Genomic DNA, 18,695 nt, shown 5'->3' on the forward strand with positions numbered 1-18,695 from the left:
TTTTTTCCTCAACGGTACATATGGTATAAACTGGAAACCTTGAACAAACACCAACCCTGAATCCGAAGTGAGTATATAACTCTGACGTCATAATGACGCCACCAGGTATCAAATTACAAACGATTTCAATGCCACAAGCTTATTGACAAAAAGAACAATCATGTTTACACTTTATAATCTGATAGATGATACCTTGATAAACATTTCTGATTTTCGAAAACAAAGTCGTCTGACCTTTCCTTCCGGGGTTATCCCGGTTAAATTAAAGATTTATGCAAACAATTAACCTTTAATTAAAAACAAATCTAATTCCTTCGAAACGGATCAAGGAAAAAGGATGAACTTGAACCCTGGTCCAAAATATTAAGGAAAAAGTTGTGACGGCATCATGACGTCATCGGTTATTTCAAACGATTCATCACGGTCAAATTTACTTCGAATTATAACTTTACAAAGAAATGGGGGCGTTCCCACTTTTTGTAATGTTGTGGACATTGCCTCAGGCAAAAGCTTTTGTTCCCAGACATACCATCTGTTTGTCAAGTGTCAATCGAATGTGTCTCAGAAACTCAAAATATTCATCAGAGAGCATTTTGTTTTAGAAGGGATAATTGAGGCGACTAATCATCATGGCCAGGAGGATATTTTCATAAGGGATAATTAAGGAGACTAGCCATCACGTCTTGGAGGATATTTTTGAAGAGATAATTGAAGATACTAACCATCATTGCTTGGAAGATATTTTTAGAAGGGATAATTGAGGAGACAAACACTCATGACAAGGAGGTATTTTTGAGAAGGGATAATTGAGGAGTCTAACCATCTGGCCAGGAGGATATTTTAAGAAGGGATTATCGAGGAGACTAATCATCACGGCTAGGAGGCTATTTTTTTTAGAAAGGACAATTGAGGAGACTAACCATCATGGCTAGGAGGATATTTGAGAAGGGATAATTGAGGAAACTTATCATAACGGTTAGGAGGATATTTTTAGAAGGGATTATTTAATGAAAACCATCATGGTTCGGAGGATATTTTTAGAAGGGATAATTGAGGAGACTAATCATCACGGCTAGAAGGTTTTTTTATAGAGGGGATTATTAAAATAAAAACCATCATGGCTTGGAGGATATTTTTGTAGAAGAGATTATTGAACACACAATTTATCCATCACGGCTTGGAAGATATGTTTTAGATGTGATCATTGAGGAGACTAACCATCATGGCCTGGAGGATATTTTTTAGAAGGGCTAAATGAGGAGACTAACCATCATGACTAGGGGGATATATTTTTAAAGGGATAATTGAGGAGATTAATCATCACGGCTAGGAAGATATTTTTGAAGGGATAATGGGGGCAGACTAACTATCATTGCTTGGAGGATATTTTTTTAGAAGGGATAATTGAGGAGACTTATAATTACGGTTAGGAGGATATTTTTCAGAGGGATTAATGAATGAAAACCATCATGGCTCGGAGGATATTCTTTTGAAGGGATAATTGAGGAGACTTATCATCACGGCTAGGAAGATATTTTTGAAGGGATAATGGAGGAGACTAACTATCAATGCTTGGAGGATATTTTTTTAGAAGGGATAATTAAGGAGGCTATTCATCACGGTTAGGGGGATATTTTTCAGAGGGATTATTGAATGAAAACCATCATGGCTAGGAGGATAGTTTTTGAAGGGATAATTGAGGAGACTTGTCATCTTGACTTGGAGGATATGTTTCAGAAGAGATTATTGAACACACTATCCATCACGGCTTGCAAGATATTTTTTGAGAAGGGATAATTGAGGATACTAATCATAACGGCTAGGAGGATATTTTTAGATCGATAATTGAGGAGACTAACCATCATGGCTAGGAGGATATTTTTAGAAGGGATAACTGAGGAGACAAACCATCATGGCTAGGAGGATATTTTTAGAAGAGATTATTGAACACACAATCTATCACGGCTTGGAAGATTTTTGAGGAGACGAGGAGATTTTTGAGAAGGAATAATTGAGGAGACTTCTCATCATGGCTAGGAGGATATTTTTTATTTAGAAGGGCTTATTGAAATAAAAAACATCACGGCTTTGAGAATATTTTTCAGACGAGATTATTGAACAGACAAACCATCAATGCTTGGAGGATTTTTTTTAGATGTGATCATTGAGGAGACTAACCATCATTGCTTGGAGGATATTTGTTTTTAAAAGGGATAATTGAGGAGGCTCATCACCACGGCTTGGAGGGTTTTTTTAACGGGATAATTGAGGTGACTTATCATCACGGCTAGGAGGATATTTTAAGAAGGGATTATTGAAATGAAAACCATCATTGCTTGGAGGATATTTTTAGAAGAGATAATTGAGGAGACTAACCATCATGGCTAGGAGGATATTTTTAGAAGGGATAACTGAGGAGACAAACCATCATGGCTAGGAGGATATTTTTAGAAGAGATTATTGAACACACAATCTATCACGGCTTGGAAGATTTTTGAGGAGACGAGGAGATTTTTGAGAAGGAATAATTGAGGAGACTTCTCATCATGGCTAGGAGGATATTTTTTATTTAGAAGGGCTTATTGAAATAAAAAACATCACGGCTTTGAGAATATTTTTCAGACGAGATTATTGAACAGACAAACCATCAATGCTTGGAGGATTTTTTTTAGATGTGATCATTGAGGAGACTAACCATCATTGCTTGGAGGATATTTGTTTTTAAAAGGGATAATTGAGGAGGCTCATCACCACGGCTTGGAGGGTTTTTTTAACGGGATAATTGAGGTGACTTATCATCACGGCTAGGAGGATATTTTAAGAAGGGATTATTGAAATGAAAACCATCATTGCTTGGAGGATATTTTTAGAAGAGATAATTGAAGTGACTAACCATCATTACGGTGTCACATGAAAATCCGACTCCTATGAAAATCGGACCCCTATTTCCCTATTATTGGTTGATCCCTCGCACGTGACAGGTCACTCTCACGAAACGATCCTAAAAATAGCATAGTATCTTACTCACGCGTGCGCAGTACTACCAATGAGTCCACATTTCATGGATTCGGATATTCACGGTAGCATAAAATGGCACGACAGTAGGAGCGCAAGATGAATATGCATGACTATGACGTCACTAGAAGCTCATGAGTAATATATCACGCACGGTACTGATAGATATACATGTAGATGCACACTGTATGTGCTGCATCCCACCGATGATATCACATTTAACAAGTCCTCTTTCTACTGTCGCGCCGCCACCCTCTAGTGTCGTCCCACTAACCGATGATAGCACATTTAACAAGTCCTCTTTCTACTGTCGCGCCGCCTCCTCTAGTGTCGTCCCACTTGATGATCATCAGTTAGTGGGGCAAGAGTAGAGGGTGGCGGCGCGACAGTAGAAAGAGGACTTGTTAAATGTGATATCATCGGTAAGTGGGACGACACTAGAGGGTGGCGGCGCGACAGTAGAAAGAGGACTTGTTAAATGTGATATCATTGGTAAGTGGGACGACACTAGAGGGTGGCGGCGCGACAGTAGAATAAGGACTTGTTAAATGTGATATCATTGGTAAGTGGGACGACACTAGAGGGTGGCGGCGCGACAGTAGAAAGAGGACTTGTTAAATGTGATATCATTGGTAAGTGGGACGACACTAGAGGGTGGCGGCGCGACAGTAGAAAGAGGACTTGTTAAATGTGATATCATTGGTAAGTGGGACGGCACTAGAGGGTGGCGGCGCGACAGTAGAAAAAGGACTTGTTAAATGTTATATCATTGGTTAGTGGGACGACACTAGAGGTGGCGGCGCGACAGTAGAAAGAGTGACGTCATAGTCATGCATATTCATCACGCGCTCTACTGTCGTGCCATTTTATGTTACCGATATTCACGCTACACCGGCAGTTTCACGCATAAAAAAGTACGCCCTCTGTTGGCGAGATGGAGTTAGTGGTAATACCAAGTGACAGCCTAGCGCGATGTAAATAAACCTTACGCGCAGCGATTCCTTTGTTTCGTTGGTGGATTTAAATACCCCGCGAAAGATATAAAAATTGATTGGTTTATTAAAATGAATATGCAACAGTTACCAAATAAGGCTTTACAAACCATCAATGAAGCTATGTACGGTCGACAGTTGCCATCTAGCGTGCACAAATTATGATAATGTGTGTTTTTTTTTATGCAGCGTGTGACTTGTGACCTGGTACGATTTTAGTCCGAGTAATTTGGACCCAACTTATCGCCTTTTTTAACATTTGGACATGGTCTGGCGATAGTGGGGTCCAAGCTAATACCGCGACCTGGACAACATCATCCTGTCACTGTCCCCAAAACCAACATTTTCCAACAAAAAACATCAGATTTCACCTTCAAAACGGCCTCCAAATTACTAGATATGCCACCTGAGGTACAAGAAGACATCGATAATTAAGATAGTTGTACTGAAGTTTACTTACGATTCGGAAAAAAGTGAAATTTTCCGTTCATTTCGGAGAGCTCCCCTCGCGATCTTGAACAGGTTACATTTCTGATCGTGTTTAATGGTTGAACGACGCGATTTCTTCTACATGCCCAGCGTACATTCGATGGTCCACGTATCCCGAGTGCGATTCCGTTACCGAGCGCGCGCGATGCATCGATTATGATAATGAGTCACGTTTGTAAACACATACACTGTACATGTACATTTCGAACTGCATTTCGAACTGTAACCGCCATAAAAGCTGCGCTAGTTCCCGACTCCCTATTTTTCGTTTGAAATGCACATGTTTTTACAAACGTGATCCAGTCTACTCATTATCATAATCGATGCGTCGCGCGCGCTCGGTAACGGAATCGCACTCGGGATACGGGGACCATCGAATGTACGCTGGGCATGTAGAAGAAATCGCGTCGTTCAAACATTAAACACGATCGGAAATTTAATGTGTTCAAGATCGCGAGGGGAACTTCAGTACAACCATCTTAATTATCGATGTCTACTTGAACCTCAGGTGGCATATCTAGTAATTTGAAGGCCGTTTTGAAGGTGAAATCTGATGTTTTTTTGTTGGAAATGTTGGTTTTTGGGACAGTGACAGGATGATGTTGTCCAGGTCGCGGTATTAGCTTGGACCCCACTATCGCCAGACCATGTCCAAATGTTAAAAAAAGGCGATAAGTTGGTTCCAAGTTAATCGGACTAGTATTTATTCTGCTCAGAAGATGTAGTTTTTGTAGTTTCTCCTTGTTTTTAGCCTGCGACACAAGGATTTTGTGTACGTACGCCGCGCCATGACAGGAAGTTATTACAGTAATGTCGTACATGAAACAGTCGTAGCGTAGGCGCCTTGAGCTATCCCACAGCACGCACATTTGGACGACGCAATTACTCGTGTATGTAGAAGACTTTCATCTAAGAAATAGTTCTGCCCAGTGTGCCTTGCTAGTTGCAATTACCCAGAAAATCGTATTCGTAATAAATAATCACAATGCATTCCTTAATCCTAACAGTAACAGTCCTGAATCCTCCAATTTCATTATGATTTTTAAATTTCATGTAAATTTTAGTCAGCGTGGTCAGGATTTGCTGGCAATGGCATGCATCATGCAGGAACATGAATGATGATGGAGGAATGGAGGTCATTCTTTGCAGGCAGGAGCCTGACATTGTTCTTGAAAACTTCTTAAGGAAACTGTGTACTGTATATGTATGTTCTAAATGCGTAAACAAAGGATTTGACATATAGGCCCTATATGTAGGTTACATTGCCAGAGCCGTCAATACATTAGGCTATTTCTTTTTTGCCCTCACTTAGTCATATAATTGTACTTTTTTTGTAGAGTATTTTTTTCCAATAATTTCAAATTTGACCTGGGACTAAAATGACTTGAGACTTACCCCCTTAGTTGACATTGGACCGACTTTTATCAGGGGTTTTCCTTAACTTTTTCTTTACTGGCCGGCCGGGCCAGTAAACCAGAGTTTTCACTGGCCCGCAACCTTTTTCACTAGCCCACATGGTTTAATAGTAACTTTCAATCAAATCACCATAAGCATTTTTGATAACATTTTTGATAATAAATTATGCAATATGCCTTCGGCAATTATCTTAATCATGTACATAATATTGCATGTAGTTCCTTTTTAAGTGATGTCAATGTTTCTTTAATCGTGCTTTAACATAGAGCAAGGCTTTAATTAACAGGAATCAAATAGGGGGAGAAGTTATAATCAAAATTTATGCAGTGTCCTTCGTTCCGAACTTAAGGCTTTAGGTGTTCTATTTCCGACATGTTTTGATAAAACACGAACTAAAAAAGCGTTATCTTGAGGAAAAAGAAAACATTGCACACAGTCGTGGTATTAATGGGAGTTTACCAAGTTAGTAACTGAACTGTTTTAACTTGTTTGAAAATGAGTGAGAAGGCCAGTATTTAAAAAAAAAAACATCTCTCGCGCGCGCCATGCATTTCTAGCGAAGAATGGTGCAATCAGCGTGCCAAGCCAAGAAGCGCTGCGGGCGGGCGACCCACGAACTTACGCTGGTCACGTCAATCCATAACGTTTTCCGGAGCACGGTCCACTTTACATTCACTAGTCTACATTCAAAATAGGCCCCTCGAATCTCATATTGTCCTCATCTTTTCGGTACATTCGTTTGATAGTGTTCAAGAAATCATCCCAAGAATCCGTTCGGGCACAAGTTTTGGCAGTGAAACTGTCATGAAAGTTTTCTCCTCACCACGTTGTATGATACGAATACGATGTTAACGTACGTACGTCCGTACCGTGTGGACTGCAGACGAAGTAAATCACGTCGCTGCATGTGTGCACAATGTGTAATTGCAAATACACGTTGATTCTCCTCATGTTCGTCGTTGGGATTTCAATGCACAGCGCACTGCGAATATACATGGAGTGATACGAATTCGAACTACCGATGTTTTTATTTCGGTCGGCGTGGCAAAAGTATTCATGTGTTGTACCACCCTTAACTTTTTATTTTGATTGATTGAAAAATACTGTAGGGAAAACTTCGTTAGTTTTATTTTTCTTAAACAGTTTTTTGACTCGCCCGTCGGACTACTGAGAGGAGGGTTTTGACTCGCCCGCCGCTGTTTTCACTCGCATTTGGCGAGCGGGCGACCGCTAAGGAAAAACCCTGCTTTTATACATTTGTACCTGGGACCAAGTTGACCTGGAAGTGGAACTGAGTTGGCCATGCTGTCTCAGACGATCAGACCCGTCTGTTAGGGACCGAGTCGGTAACAGTCTTGTGGTGGTTGGGTACGGAGTTTACTCGAAACCCATGTAATGCATGCTCTTGTTCTCGTTGTGTACAAACACAAACGTCACGTTACTGTACATGAACTTGAATGTGTACTTTAATTTGCCATCTAGACCTATGGGTTGTCTCTCGGACGCTGTGGAGGAGGTTTGCCTACAGTTCTTCTTATGCGGAGTGTACGGCATTCCACCATGACACGCAGATGACGTACCCTGCCCTGACGAAGGATACCTTCAGAAAATTTGACAATTTTCATCGGTGAGCATCTTGATATTATTTTACTTAGAAATTGATCATGGCATGTATGTACATGCATGTACATACATCATGTACAAGTACATGTTTACATGTACATTGTACATGTATGTCTGTGCCTATAGAAAAAGATAAAATATGAAACTTTCTTATCTTCTACAGTTTTTAACACTCATATTCAATGCAAGAAAATCCCAGCAAAGGCACAGACAACAATCTTGAAAATAACCTGGCAATAATTTTCAACAGAGACTTTTGAGACGCTTCCTTTTACCTGTCCTTTTCATTTTTTTTACGTCACATTTAACCTAATGTGCACATGTTCAAATTGACGTCAACACCAGAAAAGGACTGGTGTATTTGCTGTCACCATGCATCTCAAAGTATCCCTTTGACTTTGTTCCATTTGTTATATTCTTGTTGTGCTTTCAGGTTTTGAAGAGTTTCCTCCTATTTCTGGATTGAAGATGGCAACGACATGCATGGCCGGGTATAATGGACGAGCATCTGATCTGTACTACCCACCCATTGCAATTGAACTCCGTATCAGTTCCTGACCATGCCATGACATGGCCATGTTCATTCAAACAGCCCAACCCCCACTCTGAACCTTTCTAAATAGTCCATGGTGTGGAGTACATGTACAAATACTTTTAGTGTGATCTGAATTGGGAGTGGTAGGTGTAGTCTGTTCGCTGCCTCCCTGTCCCAGATGCTTGAATAACATAGTTGACGTAAACATTTCATAATGAATATCTTACTGCCGGGGGGGGGGGGGGGGGGGTTGGGGGGGTTGAGAGAATTGAGATAGTTTGGGAATTTAGGAGATAACTGGAGGTAATCTTTGATCAGGACAGTTTCTGTTTTGTCCTTATTGCCATTTCAGATGGTATATATCTTGTCAATGTCACCACAAACTGACACTTGCGCACACTTGAGTATTTACAGATTCGGGATATTTTGGGTTTCACAAACTGACATCCCCCACAGTGCAACACTTTTAGAGCGCACCCATGCATTTTCGGTTTCACGAACTGACACTGATCTTAATTTTACCAATGCAATCGCTTTTAATGAAAAATTTGTACATGTATAATCGCACAAGTACACGGATATTGCCGCATCATGCTTGGGTGTCAGTTCGTGAAAACAAAAATGTACGGGGTGCGCTCTAAAAATGCCGCACTGTGGCGGATATCAGTTCGTAAAACCCAAAATATCCCGGTTCTGTAAACACGCGCGCGTACAGCGCACACACGGGTGCGAGAGTGTCGTTCGTAGTGACGATGACAATCTGTACCTGATTTCATGAAACTAATTGTAACCTACGATGCATCGTTGTATCCCTAGGATGACGCATCCTGTGATTCATTTTACAAAATATGCTGTAAGTGCGACACGTCGTAGTGTTTTCAGAGGACAAAAGGTGACTACATGTACATGTTCATGTATTTTCATGTTATGTATTTATTCAAAGAACAGTAAATAGTCGTCGAAAAGTCAACAAAGAGTCGTCGATTGTACTTGTGAAAACTTTTCAAAAATATTTAACAAAATTGACGATGTATGATGCATTCACACTGGAAAAGAACTTCACAGTGGACTGTGTTTGCATCAAATTGTGAAGCGATGTAGTGCTTTGTAAATCTGCGGGTGCAGGTCATCCAGGTACGTGTACACATACGTATGTGAAATTTTAATTAAGCGAAAATTTGAAACCTGAAATTGCCATCACCACCACTTATGAAATAGTGCAGTTGAACTGCAGTGCAAGCTCCTTTCTCCAACAAAATATTAATAATAAATAAATATAAAAAACCTTTACTGTCTTCAGGTGTGAGGGTATGCTTAAATCCATTTGCCCTTTCATAAAGTTAAATTTTTGAATCACTTTCTTGAATCAACTGCAACTACCCTACTTAATTTTTCAGACTTTTCATAGTTTTATAACTTGCCAAACCTGATTTCACTAGTTGAGTTCATGCCTGCATTACATGTGCACTTTATTTACTTGTAAAATATGGCTGTTGTGAAGTTTCACTTAATTCTGTAAATGAAACTTAAAAAAAAAAATGATATGGATTGGTTGTGAAATAAAGAATGCGTTTATTGCCAAACAAAAACCCATTTGTTATTGTTTTGTTTAAGCTATAGATCCAATTAATTGTCAGCAACTTCCCCCAGAAAATTAACAGGATAGAGTGTCTAGCTATACTGATGGCAAATTCATGCTTGGTTTTGGATTGTGCTGCTTTAATATGCTGTACAACACTCACTCACTGTACACTAAACATTTGTGAATTTCGGATTGTGTGTTTATTTTGTCCACAGTGAGTGTTTTCATCTAAAGACAAATATAGACGGTTCTTTATTTCTATGTAATCTGTTTTGCATTTTATGCATTTTTTTTTTCAATGTCTTGCGATCGTCCCGAATGCGATGGTTTTACGTACGTACACATGTACAATGTACATGTACATGTGTACACGTTGTACGGCGCTTTTGTGTACACAACACACGCGGCGCTAGGCCAGTTGGTACCCGCGCGCCAGTTTGCATGTATTAGTGGGATACTAGATCGTAAACCAGCGATGCAGCAGCCCGAATTCTCAGCGAAGCTTTGGAATTGTAGTCTGACTTTCAACGTCTATATTTTATTTTAAAATGTCGACCCGACCAAGAAAAAGTATGATTTGGCTATTTTCATAACTGAATAATGGTATCAACATAAAGATTTCTTCTGAAAAACTGCGTTTCGCTTTTATTGAAGGCTTTTAAAAGTCTTCGATATGCGAATAAATTCATCCCGCATTGCAAAAATGTTGGCGAAAATTCCCCTAAAACACACCTTAGCATATAAATTATACCCCTTTCTCATTTATTTCCTAAAGAAAACATCATATCCCGTCATTGCCTGTCATTTATGATAATAAAACATATTTTTAAAGTGTCTAATTTTGACATTATTTGAGACGAAACATCGATGTTTTTTCTGTATGCGGACGGCACCATGTTGTGTGACGTCACCGGCATCATTGGAGTTCACAAATACAGCACTAACGCATTACAGAACCTTCTTGTGTGTACGCGCTATGCATGTGGAACTGCCGTGGAGGATATTTTCTAGAAGGGATAATTGCGGAGACTCACACTCATGACAAGGAGGTATCTTTTTAGAAGGGATAATTGAGGAGACTAACCATCATGGCTAGGAGGATATTTTTGAAGAAGGGATAATTGAGGAGACTTATCATCCTGGCAAGGAGGATATGTTTTAGATGTGATAATTATTAAGGAGACTAACCATCATGGATAGGAGGATCTTTTCTAAAGGGATAATTATTGAGGCTACTAATCATCACTGCAAGGAGGATTTTTTTTTAATAGAGATTATTGAATTGAAAACCATCATGGCTTGGATGATATATTTTAGAAGGGATAATTGAGGAGACTAATCACCACGTTTAGGAGGATAATTTAGAAGGGAAAATTGAGGAGACTAAACATCTTGGCTAGGAGGATTTTTTGGAAGGGATTATTGAAATAAAAACCATTGTGGCTTGGAGGATATTGTTTTAGAAGGGATAATTAAGGAGACTAACCATCATGGCTTGGAGGATATTTGTTAAGAAGGGATTATTGAGGAAACTAACTATTATGAATGGGATAATTTTTTTAGAAGAAATTATTGAACGCACAAACCATAACGGCTTGGAAGCTATTTTTTTTTTAGAATGGATAATATTTTAGGATAGTAATCATCATGGCTTGGAGGAATTTTTTTTAGACGAGATTATTGAACAGACAAAGCATCACGGCTTGGAAGATATTTTTTAGATGTGATCATTGAGGAGGCTAACCATCATGGCTAGGAGGATATTTTTAGAAGGGATAATTGAGGAGACTATGGCTTGGAGGATATTTTTTTAGAAGGGATAATTGAGAAGCCTCACCATCATGGCCAGGATTATTTTTTTTCGTAGAGGTAATTGAATGACGTTTTTTGGTTTCTAATTTTGATCAAAAATATTAAATGCATAGGAAAAAAGGGACAGTCTCCTACCGAATCACCGCTCTATTCTGATGTTTGAATGAAGAAAATTTTAACAGACACTTACCTAAGCACAGTTCTTGAATTCTCTCGCGGAAGCACTCTTCAACACTTGAGCGGATTGCTGGCTGAAAAAAATACCAACAAAAATATGAGTCATTAAAAATCCTCTAGGAGATAACTTGGAGTCTGGTGGGGAGGCATAGCTGAATTCCACAAGTACAATACGGCCAAAAAAATGTCTGTACAGTGAAAATGTAATTTGGGTTGACTATTTATCTCAAATGCGTTCTCCAAAAATCAAATCTATCCAAGAATTCTACAAAATGCATCCAGCTATTGAACTTGTATAAAACTGTGTGCATCATCATGATCCAGTGCGTTTGTATTTGCGCCCTCTAGTCTATTCTGACCAGTGACACTTTTATCCTGCAATGCTTAAAAGTAACTTGATGAAACCGGAATGACGCACTGTGAACTATAGCAAAATGCCAGTTGAACAACAGAGTTCAAAGGCACTGAGAATATCCACAAATAATAACACAAACAAGACCGGCATTTTGAGATGTCCGGATACCTGTATACGTTCTTCCGTAACCAACTTCCGCATAACTTTTCATTCTGATTGAGTTTGAAAGATATCCGGAAATAATGTGAGTACATTGCACTAGGATTTCATGTTTGGAAATTTAAACGATAAAGTCAATAGGAAAAAAGGAGGCAAAAAATAAGAGTGTGCTTGATCATGCCAAAAATATTGGCCAGGTTATAAAGAGTCCAGGTTTTGAGAGACTTTTTTTTTAAACCGAAAATTTGAAACACCGATTTGTAGTTCCTCTGAAATATTATTTTGAATGATCAATACATCTTTGATTACTGTTCTGAATCACAGCAGGGAACTTGATGTTTTATACTTGCGAAAAACTGCGGTCAGAAAACAGTCCAACCTAACAGTCGAACCTAAATAAAAAAACCCATAAATGTGACTTCGTAGTGTATTATCCATATCGACAAGAATCCAAATGATTTTTGTTCAAGAAGTAAAGAAACCAGTAAGTATTTAAACAATTTGTTTTTGAGAGTGCACAATGGAAGTAGTAGCGGAAATATTGCCAGACAGGAATTCCTCATTTTTATTGCCTTGAAATTTGAACTCGCAAAACCGTGGTCTGCATCCGCACCAACTGTTTACATTATAAGAGCTAAAATAAAATAGCTCGATAATTTACAAAATTGTTTGAAATTAACTCTTTCAGACGGGCTTAGTGAATGTTATGCACAAACAAAGTCCGTCTGAACAAGTTAATTTCAAACACATTTGTAAATTATCGCAATACTTTATCAACTCCAAAGTGGTCGTTGGGAAAAGGCACAACTTCTGAATCGGAATTAGCGCGCTGGTTTTGCTGTTAGCAGACGTGTATTAGAGTCATAGTGAAATGAAAAAGAACAATTTGTTCATAAAAATCTTGGGTTTTTTTTTTCAGTCCTCAAGCTACCACATTTTCACAAGCACACAAAGACGGGAAAATATCAAGCCTACCACCGCGCTCGCTGTTTTGAGAATCATTGAATCAGCAACATTCAACAAAATCTGAATCCCGCATTGATTCAAACACATTGTGCAAAAACAACACATTTCTTCAGAGGAAAAATGATTGTTTCAAACACTCACCGAGCAAAATCTTGTTCTTGTAGTCAGTTCTCTCTCTGGTTGTCGTCCAAAGGTGTTGATGACCCGCGGTTGATGTGAAGGGTGGACGGCCCCACGTGTCTTAAATAGTGCCATCGATTTCCTGAGCAGTGACTAAAAACTCGGACCTGGATTGTAATTGCATGGCTCCTGTGCGCTGTCAATCACACATCACCGACTCGCTTCATATTAATGATACGAAAGCAGTGTTAATGTCGTTGAGGCTATAAAGTCACCATAAAAACTAGTCACCGCGATTGAAATGGCCGCTTCTTATTGGTGGATATTGTATGGATGTCGGTGACACATCCAAATATGGAATTTATGATTGACACACACAACCTGTCAGTCACAGACCACTCACTTGTGGTCACCGACTTGTCGTCACCAACTTGTCACCGACAAAATGTGATTGGTGGATAGACAAGTGACGTATACACCGGCCGTGATTCATTCAATGTACAGTTGGCGCTTCAGTCTATTAAATTGTGTGGATATATTCGGGATTATGAGGAATTAAATCGTACTCAAGCCAGCGGAGAAACTTGGGTTTAACTTGGGGTAGGACACCTGAGGTGCGTGTTGTTGTTTTTCAAAGGCTGCACTAAATGCAAAATAAACGTATTATTACAACTTACAGTGAATGTTTTAATTCAGGTTTTCAAAATGGGGCGGGGGAGGGCTGGGGCCGGCTTCCACAGGGGGTGGGGTATATGCCCCGTGTCCCCGTAGTTATGCCCCTGAGTAGGCTTTGCTTCTTGATTGGGACTTTGAGGACAGTTAAATAAACTTCCATGAACTTTACGCATAATATACGGCCCGTGTATAATCGTGGCCTTCTAAATGTGGAAAAGGTTTTTACACTTGAATATCTCCCAGTTCGAATAATCATTTCAAGAAATGTTAGAATGTATGACCGGTGATGATGGACCTTAAAAGCAAACGTTCACTACCTAAAGTAATGACACAGTTCCAATAAAGCATGTTAAGTGATTTAAACGAGAAAGGCTTGTATGGAACGACCAGACTTCCTACATTTGCTAGTTCGTGGCCTCCGCATAAAGCGCACGATTCACCCTGAACTAGCCCTGGTGATATCCGGACAAATCACACCAGAGTTTGCCATTCTGTATTGCGAACCACCTCGATTTATAATAATCTCTGAAGCAATGACGTAGCGACGATGGGGGTGGGGTGGGATAGTTGAACGATCACAGCCCCCCCCCCCTCTTCCCCCTCCCCTCCCCCATACCAGTGAGACCATACCATACAAGTAAATGACAAAGCCACTTGTCTGATTAGGGGCCTTTACATGGCCTTGTTCCGAAGCCGGGCACGAAGCCTATGTTTACAAAACGACCGAAAGTCATCGAAGTCATGAGACATACCGGCGTTTCTCAAACTCCGGCTTCGTTCCGTAAACCGGTTTCGGGCATGCGGCTTGGCAATAGAGCTGGATCCGGTATTGGAATGAAGCTGGGATTTGGAAAACCTCGCTTGTAGCTCACTCGACGTGTGTCAAGTTGCCGTTCAAAACGCCTCGCTGTTTCGTCCCTCGGTTAACTGCCGGCGCTTGTCAGGATGACCTTGTGGAAAGGCTACAGTTAGGCCTCTTGACCAGCAGAGGCAATCTCTTGTTCATATTTGCGGAGCCACCAACTTGGAAAGTTTGAAAAGCTGGGGTGGAGGGGGTTGGGCTTAGACGCTACCTGACTATTGAGGGCACTGTTCCAAAATGCATGTATACATACCCGCGTACTATAGCTATAGTGGTAGATAGTGGTAATGACTTGAAATAAAAGACATTCTTATTAAAAATAATACTCAAAATATTTTTGATTTTATTTCTAGAAGATAAAATGCTTTATACTTGGTGCACATAATCATGGTCTCAAGACGTATCTGCGTCGTTTGGAATGCATTGCGCAACCAATGTGTCTATGTCGTTCAGAAAATTGCACAACGAACAATGTCCAGCTTTCGTTTCAGGTAGATTGCGAAATCAGAAATCGTTGCTTTTCGTTTGATAAAACTGCGCAAGAAAAGAAGGGGAAACAAAATAATTCCTTACCATATAAGATATATGTGGTTGATATTTAAAAAACAAAATGGGTCGATGAATGTTGATCGAAGCTTCTCCTACTTTCCAAGGAATGTTTGCATAATTATTTTGGAGAAAAGTTTTTTTGTTGGCCAAATTGAATTAAAAATATGAGGCTAAGGCCAAAAAAAAAAGTCTCCGGTTTTTGGTATGCGCGCGCGTCGCCGTAGCCATGCGCGTCGGCAAAATGAAAACGTTTTTTTTTTGATGAAACATGATGTCTCAAAACCGCCAAACTCACTGGTTTGACATGAATCTTGCTGCTGCACAATTTTAACGTGTTTTTAGATTGGGTTATGGTCGAGAATAAGCTTTATGTGGCCTCTCTGGACTCCCATGTATTTGCACATAGGTTTTCTCGGGCACCATTTGCAGTCATCAGCCGACATTTGAACAAAAAAAATCAGGTAAAAAAAAAAAAAAAGCCGCGCCGCCGCACCACTTTTTGGGCAAGCTCCATACCAGAAACCGGAGACTTTTTTTTTGGCCTAACCTCTTGTATTTTTTTATTGAGGAAAAAACAAAAAATCTAAATTGCCTCAAAGTTGTTGGAAAACTTGCAAAGGGATCCCGGAATACATTCTAAGTTAATGCAACAGATATTTCTTCAGTTATCTTGTGGAAACCGAGTGTGTTTTTGCCTCGTGAAAGTTGACTCAAAATTGCCCGTTATTTTTTTTTGCGTTAAACACACCTACATTTTGTGGATGGAAATTTGTGTCCTGGACGAAAAGATAATCTCGATCGAAATCTGTAGCAAAATCGCTACATCAGCGGGAAAAAAATTCAGTGTGTGTGGAAGCATTGAGCGTCTGGCCGTACTACAGAGCTTGCGATATTACTGTACGGCCAGACGCAGTCGGGCTAGACTTTGACTTGAGTTTGCATGGACAGTCCCTAATTTTTGGGCTAGGTTCAACTAAGAATTGTTCCTTAAGTACACGCTCAGCAAATAGCAACTCACTATGGCTTTATTTATGTAAAACAAGTGCCTTTCTGTCTGTATCCTACGGCCCTTAATAGAAATTGATGACGTGCATGCCATTAGCAGCCAGTGATGCAAGACACAGAGTCAGAGGAATGCAGCATATGATGCAATTGATGGCAGTACAGATAGCAGGTTGATCTCCAATGGGCAGCAGACATGGAAAGAATGTTGCAACCTGACGCCACTTCAGCGGTACAAAGTCTATGGTGAGTCAAGAAAATTGAAGTATTTCCTAACATTGAAATTGGGAATGTTTCTTAGTCCTAGATTCATGTCTTATCATCATTTTTTCAATGACTGTCCTTCATTGAGATGATATATGAAGAAAACGGCAGTGTCAAGTCGCAAAATTGTTTTCGCAGGTTTATGCTTGTCCGGAAATTTGGGACTCTCATCAATACTGTGTTTTGCATGTTTCAGAGCACTCCATGCCAGGTCCCAGTAGTGTGGGTTTATTATAGGACTGCAGGGTATGTTGGCGACACAGATTTTATATTTCGGTTCCAAAAAGTTAACGGAGTGGGTGCGTTCCGGGCTTTCAAGAAGCTTTTGAGGAAAAAAAAACTACGTACGCTTTCTTGACTGGAAGTCGAACCAAATAGCTGACGCCTATTATTGCAACTCTTATTAGCAACTTGAGTATCATACTTGTTGAAGTTGTTGGGTCTGTTTATGAAGCTCGATGGAAGTATTTTTACTAAAACCCTGGAATATATGTTACTGTCCCTGTGGAAAACTTAGTCTGAATAAAGCAAAGATGTCAGTGAGGTTTTTTTTGTCAAAACGAAGATTCACATCGCAAGATTAAAAGTCAGTATTAAAAATAATTTCAGAATTATTTTTTTATATGATGTATTTAATCATCAGGATTCATTTGACGACTGAGCCGCCATAGCAGCAGATCACTGACAGAACAGCAGCAGTGCTACAAGGGGTCTCAGCTGTCCGATACAGCAGAGAGGAAGACAAGCTGAGACAAAGAACAAAGACAGTGACACAGGATGAGTATCTACAGTTGTGTAACAAGATGCTATTAGTGCAAGTATAGGAACAGTAGTTGACTCAGCTGGGATCCATGGAGGACATGCTCTGAATGTTTCATCATGGCAACTCATATGTCTCAGACAAGATTGTTCCAGGGGCTGATGCGTTACATTATCTTCAGTGAGGATGCTGCCGAGCTGTGGGGTTTTTTGTACGCTCCTTGCAGCTGCTGTGGCATCCAGACTATTTCCTGCAGAAATTTGATCAGCAGGTTGGTGGAGAGAGACGGGATAAGATCATTGAGAGGGTCACCCAGCTATCACAGGTGCTGAACCATGGATACTGGATTGCAGATGCTGAACCAGTTAGGATACTGGATTGCAGATGCTGAACCAGTTAGGATACTGGATTGCAGATGCTGAACCAGTTAGGATACTGGATTGCAGATGCTGAACCAGTTAGGATACTGGATTGCAGATGCTGAACCAGTTAGGATACTGGATTGCAGATGCTGAACCAGTTAGGATACTGGATTGCAGATGCTGAACTAGTTAGGATACTGGATTGCAGATCCTGGACTGGATTGGACTGGTCCTGCCTTCAATAAACATCCATGCGGTTTAGATTGTCTTGCATGTTTAGTAATTCAGAGTAATGTGGTTTGGTTACTCACTCAAATATTGTGCTCCATGTTATTCCTTTTACCAAGTTTTCAGACACTTGCTTGGAGGCAATAAACAGTCATTGAATGATGCAAGGTTGGGCATGGGTGCATCGTACCCATCGATTGAACACAGCCTCAATATCTCTCACTTGGATATAATTTTAAATTAAAGTCTGAGAACAGTTGAAAAGAGGAGTTTTCATGCTCTTTGTTGGTCCATCCCATCCTGGGTCAAAGTTAGCTGTTATTTCAGTATATTTCAGTAGTCCTATTTCCTTAGTAGGCGTCTACATACATGAAATTTAGTTGTTTTTATAACCACAGTCTGTGCAATTACTGAGACTCCACCCCCAAGAAAAGTTCTTTTTTGCTGTATATTCTAACAATACAACAATTAGTCACGTTTGCATGAGAACAACAAATTTGGCCCATATTTGGTTATGTAATATACTTAGATTGTCATTATATGTAGCCCTAGAATAAGTCAGTTCTTGTAGGGAAAACTGGTTCCCAATATCCCTGTCAGAAATGATATGTAGGCAAACAGTCTAGTGTACTCAGTAGGGAAGGGGACCTGTTTGCATGGAAAAGCTACCAAATTAAATGCTACTTGTTCTGAGGGTTGTAAATGTCCAAAAACAGAACAAAAGAGTTGTTTTCCTCTGTTTAAATAACAAA

The 18,695-nt window shown here is 39.9% G+C and overlaps 2 long non-coding RNA genes across 2 annotated transcripts; both read left to right on the forward strand.

Annotated features, from left to right (window-relative positions):
• On the forward strand, nucleotides 1-17,408 carry LOC119723075. Its single transcript, XR_005270515.1, has 3 exons — nucleotides 1-67; nucleotides 16,405-16,575; nucleotides 17,237-17,408. It is a non-coding gene; the product is annotated as an uncharacterized LOC119723075 (long non-coding RNA).
• Nucleotides 7,165-8,007, forward strand: LOC119723074. The gene is made up of 2 exons (XR_005270514.1): nucleotides 7,165-7,539; nucleotides 7,969-8,007. It is a non-coding gene; the product is annotated as an uncharacterized LOC119723074 (long non-coding RNA).
• Nucleotides 17,409-18,695: the final 1,287 nt, after the last annotated feature.

The sequence above is a fragment of the Patiria miniata genome, unplaced genomic scaffold, assembly GCF_015706575.1.
Source record: "Patiria miniata isolate m_02_andy unplaced genomic scaffold, ASM1570657v1 HiC_scaffold_16, whole genome shotgun sequence".
Taxonomy (NCBI): Eukaryota; Metazoa; Echinodermata; class Asteroidea; order Valvatida; family Asterinidae; genus Patiria; species Patiria miniata.